The sequence below is a fragment of the Nesoenas mayeri genome, assembly GCF_963082525.1.
Source record: "Nesoenas mayeri genome assembly, chromosome: 5".
Lineage (NCBI taxonomy): Eukaryota > Metazoa > Chordata > Aves > Columbiformes > Columbidae > Nesoenas > Nesoenas mayeri.
In genome coordinates this window covers 34,235,811-34,247,025 of record NC_137548.1, presented here as the reverse complement: position 1 = coordinate 34,247,025, position 11,215 = coordinate 34,235,811, and positions in this window count along the sequence as shown.

Genomic DNA, 11,215 nt, shown 5'->3' with positions numbered 1-11,215 from the left:
CAAACTAAGTCTGTGTGAGCATAAGAAACCCTTATAGTCTGAAGCTGTAACCGGGAATTAGGAAATGAGGCATCTAAGGAGCTCGATGTGTTATTTGCTTACATATTTCACTCCAAGGATACAACAGCTATTAAATGTAGTTTCCAGTGATGCTGCAAAACTGAAAGACTCCCTTCCCACACCTTACTGTGTCCTGACATCTTAGACAGATTACATACACTTTTAAGGCAGGTATAGATATCTCATACATAGTTCTGGCAAAACAGTCAGTTTTACTCCTTTCTTGTTATGATGAAAGACAGTTTGTTGTTTTGTAACTGCCTGTAACTCGGGATATAGCCTGGAAGAGGAGAGCTTTCTCCTCCTTGCAGTGTGGGGGCTTCTGTGCAACACCTATAGAGCATCTGATGTCAGCCTAGTATGTAAGGTAGACAGCTGGAAGTTCAGAAGTTTAGGCTTTTTTCCTGACTTTGCCACTTACTGCCTGCAATGAAATAGAAAAAGAGTAGGAGAGCAAGGTAACCTATCTTATTACGTAAGAAGATTTGTAAGGCACTTTCTTTCCCCCCCTCTTTTCAAATTTGAAATCTTACCTGTTCTTTTTGTTTTTCCTGGCAATATCCGGGTAAAAGTGGAGTACTAGATAAAAAAGTAGCTTTGCAGGAAAGAAAGAGCTGAAGCCCTTTTTTGGCTGAGACAACAACTTCTTTAGATTTTGTAGAAGTTTTGCATTTTGTGTTTGAAATCCAGTGTCACACAAATGGCTGCTGTGTTATGGGAAGAAAAGAACTCTGTTGAACAGTTGTACTGCTCCAGGATGGGTTCATCCACTTCTCAGGTGGGAAGAAACAGAACTCTTCCTCACTGACATTTTTTATTTATTACAGATGGCGTCTATGTCAAGAAGAAGAGGTGTAAGAGGCACAAGTGTACCTCAGCGCCCCCCTTCATCCGTTATACTGTTTCATACACTCTGATTTTCTCTTGACACCATTTCCCCACCTACAAAACTGCAATAGGGAGCAGAGTTTTCAAAGGAGCCAGAGTAATTTTGGCCTAAATCCTTAAAGCTGGTTTGGAACCAAACTTCCCGTTAAATAAATAGTTAATAAGAGGAGTTGAGAGTTTGACTTAATCTGGCAAGATAAATCATAGTTTTTTTAACTTTCACCTATTTTATGTCTACATGCTCAAATGCATCCATTTTGAAATTTCTAAAAGCTTTTAACGGGGAAGAAGGCCTTTTAACTTCTGTAATTCTTCATGATTAAAAAAAAAACCAAACCAAAACAAAACAAAAAAACCAAAACCAAAACAAAACCAAACATATTTCCAGTGAAAAAGCCAAGTTTTCACTGTGGTGGACAAAAAAATCTAAAGGCAGACAAAGAAGTGTTTAACCAGTTGTGGTTATCTAAAAGAACTCCTGAAGATAAGGCTCCAATTTAGCAGTCTTTGTTGATTTGGATAGGATTTTAACTATATCCATAAATGCAAACAGTTAAGTGCTTTGGTAAGAAAGGTGGACTTGTCCACGTACTTCATTTTTTTACTAAACTTAGATTTGGAACTGAATCCTTCAGGGACTTGCCAGATGTTTGACTTTGTTTTCAGTGGGGCTATTTGAAACATAAAATGAAGCGCACACAACAATCCAAGAGGCTTGAGTCACATGGGCCTTTCTAAAAGACCCAAAAATAATGTATATATACATCTTGCCTCTGTTAAAGGGCATTCTATTTTATGTGCATATTAGAATGCTGAACTTTATGAACTTAAGAATTAAAAGTACAATCAATAATAATAACATACAAAAATAATCTATTTTTTATCTGTATGGTTACCAAAAATTTACTCTTTCAAAAATTGCCAAAAAAAATCACTTCTGGGAAACTACACAGGCGAGCCTAGGGCCAAATCTCTTGTCTTGATATTGCCAGCTGCTCTGTTTTGCTTCTTCTGTTTCCTTGTCAAAAGTATCCTGTTTAGCATGTTTGGCTAAGGGTAGTTGGATATTTATTCATTGATCTTTCCCTTTCTTACAGTATCTTGAATTCTAATTAACGTTTTTCAAGTCATTTTACTTTGTTCTCCAAATATAGCTACAACAGACATCATTCTTCCCTGGTTTGTGGAGCTCTTCAGAGCCACAGAAGAGCTGTCATCTTATGTTTGGGACTAACCACAGTGCCCAGCTATTCTGCATTGGTTGTTTGCTTTTGCAGCTCAATTAAATAATCTTTTTTTTTTCTTTTTTTTTTTTTCCCCTATAAATAAGGTGCAATTCAAAATGCCTGGAAAAGTGTAAAATTGCTTGTGTAAAAATGCTTGATGTTAGGAGAGATTCTGAAAATAGGCTCGGAAGCAATCTTCTAGGTATTTGTAATTAATCAGGCACCAAACACTTGGAGATTTTGGATGCACTTTTTAAAAGTTTAAAAATGTAAACAGTTTTCTTTCCCCTCTCCAGGAAGTTTTAATGCAGTAAAGACGTAAGCAAAGAAGTTAAATCATGAGTGACCAAATCAGTTACATCTGAGATCAGACTGTGGCTGGGCTCTTTGGTTCTCAACCAGATGGAACTAGCGTCCTTGTGAAGGAGGTATTATTTCCTGTCAAGGTTTCAAAATGAACATATGAATTCACAGTAAAAGTTACGTATTTTTCCTTTTGAAAAATGTAATAGAACATTTAGAGGAAAGAATCTTTGGGAGATGGCGTCATCAAAAGCTGTCAGACATGCACCAAAAAAAACCCCAACCTTGTTCCTCTGATCTGACCAAAGAGAAAACAGAAATTAACAGGATATTTTTTTTTTCCTGTGTTGTGAGGCAGAGAAGAAATCCTCCTTTTTAATAAAGCAAATTCTTGGATTCAGAGTTAATTGCTTCTTTTGGCTATGCCTTTTCTGTAGGCTGAAGTTTTTGCACGGAGACAGCTATCATCATGTAAAAATGTACCAGAGGCACGGTACAGTTGTTTTTAGCTTGATGTAATTAGTTGAGATAAATCCAGGTGAGGACACAAGCTATCTGGAGGCAGAAAGCACTTTTCTATCCAACAAAGATGGGACAATTTGTTTAGAAAGCCCCTGCGCATTAGTGGGGAGGTAACTACTGTAATCAAGCATAACAAAAATAGTTTCCTAAACATAGAAAAAATACCATAACCAAATGGGACTTTTTCATTTCTAATTTAGAGAAGTGCTTTGAAAGACCAAATACTTTTATGTTTTCGTATTTCATATCAAATTGTTTGCTTTATCTGGGATCCAGATCCCTCTTGGTTTCAGTGTAATACCACCAGCTTCTGGAAAAGCTTTGAAAACCCCTTCAGTACGTGGCTCTGCATATTTTAACAGGAAAATTCCACCTGAAATCACCTTGAAAGGGATTTCTGCTGGTATGGAGAAGATTGTGACTTATCTTCAACAATGAAAATGCTTATAACAAGACATGTCTTGCTGTGATGATATGTCGTGTTACAAACACTAACAGGGTCCCTTAGGGTCACTGGATCCCGTGGTCAACAAACCTGATGGATGACAATGATTGCAAAATCAAATTTGTCACTAGAATTCTAGCTGAAAGTAAGAAAGTGGGGCTTAAAACGCTTTATTTTCAACAGATGCAAAGTGATCTAAAGATATTTTTTAAGTTACTAGAACAGTCAGGTAAACGAACACTTGCTAATTTGTCTTGCTAAATCTAACATTCTTCCAATTATTTGAGTAGCAGCTAAATACATCTATATTTCCTGCAAAAATAGTACATAAAAAAATGAGGAAAAGAAGGGCAGTATTGTTTCAGAAATCAGAAAAGATTGTGGCCTCTATCTCCTCACAGGAAGGGTTCAGACCTGCACCTTCTACACCTCAGAGGTGTAGCCTTGTAGCTGTGAGGCAAGAGCCTGTTCAGACAGGAGGATCTGTACCTCCCTCGCTGAGGTCATTCGACAATTCAGGAAACAATTAAATAAAGACAGGAAGCCAAAATAAGCCATCTAGTGGGGAGGGCCGGGAAGAGGGGGTTGGCTCGTTTTCTCCGTGCTCTAAGACAGGGCTGTCAAACTCATTTTCACCAAGGGCCACATCAGCCTCGCGATTGTGTTCAAAGGGCCGAATGTAGTTTTAAGACTGCTCTAAGACTACTTCCGTATTTTTATCCAGCGTCTGGCTGGTTACCCAAACACACCTTGAGGATTAGCTAGAGCCCAGGTGATACCTTGTCCTTCCTCATGTTCACCCTGCCCTACGAATGAGTAGAGATGACAGATTTATGTTCATTCCTAGTATTCCCTTCTCTGCCACCACTAGAGCTTTGATTCTTCAGCCATATCTCTTCCAGACACTTCACCGTTTCAAATAGTCCTAGGCATACACAGAAGCAGAAGTTTAGCTGCCTGAGGTACTTCATGGTTAAAAAAACCCCCTCATAGTTATCTATAGACTTTAGCTGTCTAAGGAATCAGGCAGGGGAGACAGGGCTTGAGGATCATGTGCTTAGACTTTGGTATTTGTATTGCACACAAGTCCAGCTGTGGGCACTTAAGCCTTTAGTGGAGCCAGCTCTCAACCTCTTTACAAGTGTTCATCCATCTGTTAATTGGCAATAATTTCCAGTTTTGTAAACCTCCAGATACACAAAAAAATAGACACAAAGTGTTTTTAACAAGCAACCAATATTTTAGGGGCAGTCTATGAAGGTCTTACCTTCAAGTTTGCAGATAATTCTTGTCCTTTTAAGGGCTTATAGGTTGGTGCTGAGAACTTAAAAACACGGTAGGAAATAGCCAGCATAGTTAGAAATTAGAAGATAACCTTGACTACTAAAGCAGAAAATGATTAATGTATTTTAAACTGAAAGAAATGCATGTTATTCTGACACACATGCTTGCATGCTGGATAACTTGCACTCATGAGATCCCCTGAAAACAAGTCTCCCAAGACAGCCTAATGTCAGACCCATAACAAACAGAAAGTCTGCAGCAAAACTGGAGACACTGTGGGGATAGCAAGAAGCAGCTATAAGGAAACAGGCTGAACTTTTCTGTTTTGTTTTGCGTTTTTTTTTTACCTGTGTGCATACCTGCAAATGTACAAACCACCCTGGGAAGTGAGTTGTAGTGTTGTATAAGAATTTAAGGGCTAGCCAGGGTCTATGCACGAATTAGGATAGCAATGCTTATGTTATGACAATGACTTTCAAAGAACTTACTTTAAGAAAGACTTAAAGAAATTACTTAAATCAGCTATGACTATTTTTTTTTAAATTGATAAATGGTTTATGAAGCAGTAAAAGTAGGTTTCTTACTTCAATTGCAGTAACACAGCTTTAAAGCCCATAAATCTTATAGCCATTGCACTACTCATTGGAGTCACTTAAAGTTTTGCAATTGACTTAGTCACTGGTTGCAGCATTGTTTAAAAAAAAATAAAAAAGGGAAAAATTTAACAAATGGCAAATTATGAGTGATTCTCTGAATGACCTGACTTGTTCTTTCATAAGTCTGTTTTGTCCATTTGGAAATATAAAATGCCACAATGTGATATTTTATTTCCCAGTATAGAAAGGTGTTCTGTGAGGATGAGGAACCAGGACCACATTTCCCCACAAGGGCTATCCCACTTTAATTTCAGCTACTTTTAGAAGACTTTGAGGCATTAGAACATAGATAATGAGCTGAAGAACTGTAAGGATTTTTTTGTTTGTTTGTTTCTCAGAGTAAAGAATTAATTGAAAGAGGCTAAGACTGAATTCAGCATCAAAGCCATATGCCCCTTCTGCAATATAACAAATATGGAGATGTCCAAACATAAAAACAGTATCATCTCTAACAGAGATCTTCGGTGATTCCCCAGAAAGTAACACTGTCATATGGTGGTTAGGTTCAGAACAAAGACCAGGAAGAAAAGTAGTCAGTGTTTATACATTTAAAATCAGAGCTTAATGGTCTGTAAATGAATGACACTGGCTAGGGAACATAGGAGAGTTTGAGGATAGTAGCAAATAACACATTATTTTTCTTTGTGCTTTCTCCTTTGTCTCACTCAGTTTACAATGAAATTTAGCCACTGACTCCCACCACTGTTTTTCTTGGAGACCAGAGCAGGATGAAGAAACATGGCAATTAAGTGTAAAAGACACCCATGCAGTGCAACAGGAGCTGGGTTCCATGTGTTTGGTAACGTGAACTATAGGAAAAAATAAAAAGAGGTGACTCAGGTCTACCTAAACTTTAAAGACTGAAGCCATTCTCAATTCCTGTTATCTCTGATTCCTTCCCCACCTCTGCCCCATGTATAAAAATAGACCTTGTTAGTAAAACAGGATTTTTTTAAGCTCTTTTAGTTCCAATCAGTAATGCTGCTGCCATGACACTCACATCATTTAAAGTTTGTTATGCTCCCATGTGTTGAACACATGGCTAGCAGCTCTTCCAGCCATCAGGATCCATGTAATCACAGCAAAGCAGTTAGCATCATAAATAAAGCAAACATGAACTGATACTACATATTTCCTTCTCATGGTGAATTAGGATGATGAACTGGAATTTGACACCATTCTTCACCTAAGAGTAAAAAGCTTCAGTATGGTAGACCTGGACCATGTATGTACCTGCAAAATAATTCATTTAACCTTTTAATTGTCTCATATTTGGAAATCTTGGCTTTGGACCCAGTCCTGTGCCAATCAGCCATATTTGTGATTCATGGTGCCCTTCATGATGTTAATTGCACCCTCGTCTTCTCCATTCCTTGTAAGCAGGGGCTGAGCACTTTGAGTTTGTCATCTTTCCTCAAGTATTCCTCAAGCACATAGCAATTCTGTATTTTAAAGACATATTATCTGAGATAATTCCTGAACATGATACTTATTTATGAGCATTGAAGGTAATTGCATGACTTCAAACAAAACTGAATTTTTAACTGTGTGCGTATGTATACATGTGGCAATGGATTCGATATGTTCTGTTTGTTTTTTGTTGCTGTTATCTTTTCTTTAAGGCATACGAGATTTCCATCCTTTTTGTATCAGGACTAGTGGGAATATAAATCAATCTAATTGTCAGCTCCACTAGCTTGAAACCTTCGATTCAGATGTCTCAAAATTGGGAGGTATTATTCTTGGATTTCCTCACAGCCTTGATAGCTTCAGGCTTGGATGGAAAGGTACCTTAAAGTGCCTTTAGCTATTAAAATGGTGAACACACTCACCTGCCTTATGGGTCATGTGAAACAGTACTTTCCTTGTACATTTTAATTTTTTTGTGTGGTCATGGTAGCATCTTCTGAATCTGCCTACCTTCCCTTTCTCCTTCCATAAATCCGACTCTTTGACTTCAACTGAAAAGTTATATCTTTGAACTCCTTGTCTTAGTGATGCAGACATTCCAGACTTGCCTGTGGTACTTGCATAAAAATTAATTCACAGGACAAGTGTTGCAGCATTACAATTGAGGTAAGAGTTGGTTTGGTGAATTCACCAGCAAAAAGGCCGGAAGATTACAAGTTTGTTTTGGTTTGGTGTTTTTTATGGGCTTACTCACAATAAATTTAAATGTTTCAAAAACTAGGTTTTTTACAGCATGAAAATTAAAACAAAGTCTTTTCAACAGTTTCACCCAGCTATTGGTTAGAGGCCTGATTTGAGGGCATGGACTCAAGTCTCCTCTTCATTGTAAAAAAAACACCTTTCCTTATTCCGCAACTCCTGACACTTGGAAACAAAAGATCTTGAATTTTACTTTGTAGGCAACGAAGCCAAAAACTTAATCAACTTGGTAGTCATCTTTCTGCCTGTGTTCTTAGTTCAACTGATGAAGATATGCTTCATCATATTTTTTATAAAATAAGCTTCAGATCAGCTTTAATTACAAACCTGTAACTGATTCTCAAGACTCTGATACCATATTCCCAGGAATTCCTTCCAAGTTTCTTTGATTTGTTCATGTGTTGCTGAGCAGCTTAGTGGCATGGTTTTGTTAGGTGAATGCAAATGTGCCAATAAAAAGAAGCCTAACACTATATCCCCTCCTAAATAATTCACTAAGCCTTTTTATATTCCTTTCTTCTCTGAGTTGATAGTTTTATATTCTTTACTACTGAGTTTATTATGACTATATTATCTTTTAAATAGTGTGAATATGTGTCTATATATATATATGCACCCCCAGAGTAAGTTTTGTGTCACAGATCAAATACTATAATTTACTCAGTTACACTATGCTTTTTTTAAGCTAAGGTCATAAATATTTCTTTACCAGAAAAAAGCAATGTTGCATGGCAATACACTTTATTTTGTATAGCTTCTTTCAAGCGCGTTGTGTTTCAAATATGTTAGAGGTAATTAAAACACTCACAGATTTTAAAATAATCTAAAAAGGTTTTAATTTAATGAAAATTCTAAACAATAGCAGTATCCATGCTCCTTAATTTACATGCGTCATAAATGTAAAAGGGTGATTACACCTATAAGAGCTGAGCAGCTATTTACATTCTCGTAAATACTGGTTTGGTGGAGTGAGCTCCTAATGAGGAGGATACTTAGTAATTTTATTAATTGATTCTAAAAGGTTAAAATAGTGATGATTCTTTATTAAAAAACTATGTATATACGTTTGGACTGTTGTTGGAGTAGTAGGAAAGACAACTTTTTTTTTTTTTTTTAATTATTATGGGATTACCAATCCCAGTACAGAAATGCAGCTCTACTATGAAACTGAAATTAGAGTAAGTAATCTCATTATCACAGTGTAATAGCTATATTTTATTAGAATTTCACAATAGTGCTGTTGAGTCTTCCCGGTGAAACACTCAAGCTGGCTGATGGGCTCAGCAGATGGCTGCTCACCACCAGCAGACAGTTCCTGTAAGATGCATCATTGCATTGTGCAGTGTAAAAGTTGGGGTTTTTTTTGCTTGCCTTTAAAGACAAAAACATCTCTAAATAGTGTAATTTTTCCTTCGCCTGCTCTGTGGAGATCAATCATAGGCAGAAGGGCAGCACCTCAGGCCCCAGCAGGCCCCAGGCAGCCACCAGGGCTGTCAGCTCTGGTCAACTGGAGGTGCTGGATTATCACATACCCATGCAGGGGGTGCAGTGAGCTAAAGTGCTTCAAGAAATTAGACCTGGGACTCCTGATAGTGTTAAGCAAGCAATACTTTGCTTCTCCCTTCTAAAGCCCCCCATTTACTGCACACACAGCCTTTTATTGGGTGCTGGTCCTTACTAATAGCTTAAAAAATGAAAAAAAAAAAGCCTTCGTGGTTGCTTTGTTTTGTGATTAAAATGGATTTTATTTGAGCTAATGAGGACAGAATGCAGTTCAGATTACTTCAGAAGTATTTATAAGATAGCTGGCTATCTGAAGAAACAGAAGTTTCTTACGCAGGGAAATCAAACCTCTGACCAACTGTAAACCTTGTGGCTGGTGGTGTGGTGGAAGGAATCATCATTTCACATCCTCTGGGCCACTGGGCATCAGTGGGCTCTGATTTCAAATTCAAGTCACTATATATAAGGTTTTTTTCTGGTTTTGGAGACAACCTTTGGAACTCTGAGACTCCCAATACCTGTGTGAAGACTAAGCAGGAGTGCAGAATAAAAGATTAATCTTAAGAAGCAGAGAACACAAGTTCTCCCGTGAGCAGCTGGGTTACTCCCATCCCATTCAAGGCACTAGAAGTTGAAGGAGCTCTGTGATTCATAGAAACTCTTCAATTTCGTGACACATGTGAGTATAAACTTCACTGCCATTACACTACTTAGTTTGCTTTTCCGGGATTTTTTTTAAAAGAGGAAATATGATGAAAGATGTGATAGTTTGGCCTAGAACACTAGAGAGTTTTGCAATCTACCCATAAATGACGTGAGAGGACTGACTCTGCACACACGATTTATTACAGATTACTAAGTACTGGGATGGAAAAAGCAAATACCATACAGAGTCATATTTGTGCCATCCTGTTAACTTTAATCCTACGTAGTTAGGACCTGTAGTTTCTGTTAGTTTCTTATTTATTTATTTATTTCCCCCCCTCTAAGGGGTTGTCATTATTTTACTGTCTTTCTGTAGGACAGGGAAGGAAATTAGGAAATTACCTTTTTTTTTTTTTCCCCCTCTCCATAAATGTGAAGTTCAAAAGTGTAAGCTAATGCTGTTTTCCATAATTCCGATGGCAATGCACATGGCTTGAAATTTTTCGGTAATTTTGTATTCTCATCTTTCAGAAAGGGACAGCTCAGTTTGCTGCAATATAAAGTTCTTCAATCTCCTAGAGGCAAAAAGGCAATTTAAGCTTCCCGGAGCAACTTCAAAAGCAGTGATAGCTACCAGTGTTATGACAGCATAATATTTGTTCTGAAGATCTTAAACTGTAATGACCTTTATATCCTGGATTTAGATTCAGAGGATGTTGACACAACATTATTAACACAGAGAAATGTCTCCATCTTCACTTATAATATCACAGAGATACATAATTTAAGGACATTATAATACACCAATGCTGCTGTTACTAAGAGAAAGAACAGCGGAGGAGATGAATTTCCACACAACAATACCATAGATAAGGAAGAACGATCTGCAAGTGATCAGAAAAGCTGTGGACATGGAATGATTAAAACTAACAGAAAAATATTCCAGTGGATAGAGTCAAAAAGCAGTTCTTTAATTTTTAAATTTGCACAGCTATAACTGAGACAAACGAGCCTCTGAAATATTTTGGAAAATGTCACTTTGCAAACCTTGTAGATTGCTTAAATGTTTATTAAAATGGACCAAAAGCCAAAATTCTCTGGGTAAAATAAATACTTTGTCTTTGCTAAGTAACAATATTTGTGAACAAAACATAAAACTATAATTTTCATGTGTCAAACATAGTAACATTTAAGATTAAATGTTGGAGTCAGACCGGGCATTTTTTTACATCTTCCTATTTACAAGCTGCTCATTAAGACCATTTACCTCACGTTAGCTATTAAAATGACTAACATTTTTAGAGTTTGCTCCATGGCTAAAATAAAAACAACAGAAATGTCCTTTTACCATAACTTAACAAAAAGCAGAACCATATTTTTGTTATCTAGGAGAACATACTGTTACAAATACAGCTGCTTTTCATCTACAATTACATAAATAATAAACATGCTGCCATTCACAAGGATTTTAATAGATGATTATATATAAGCAATATTACGATCTAGCAGAGGAT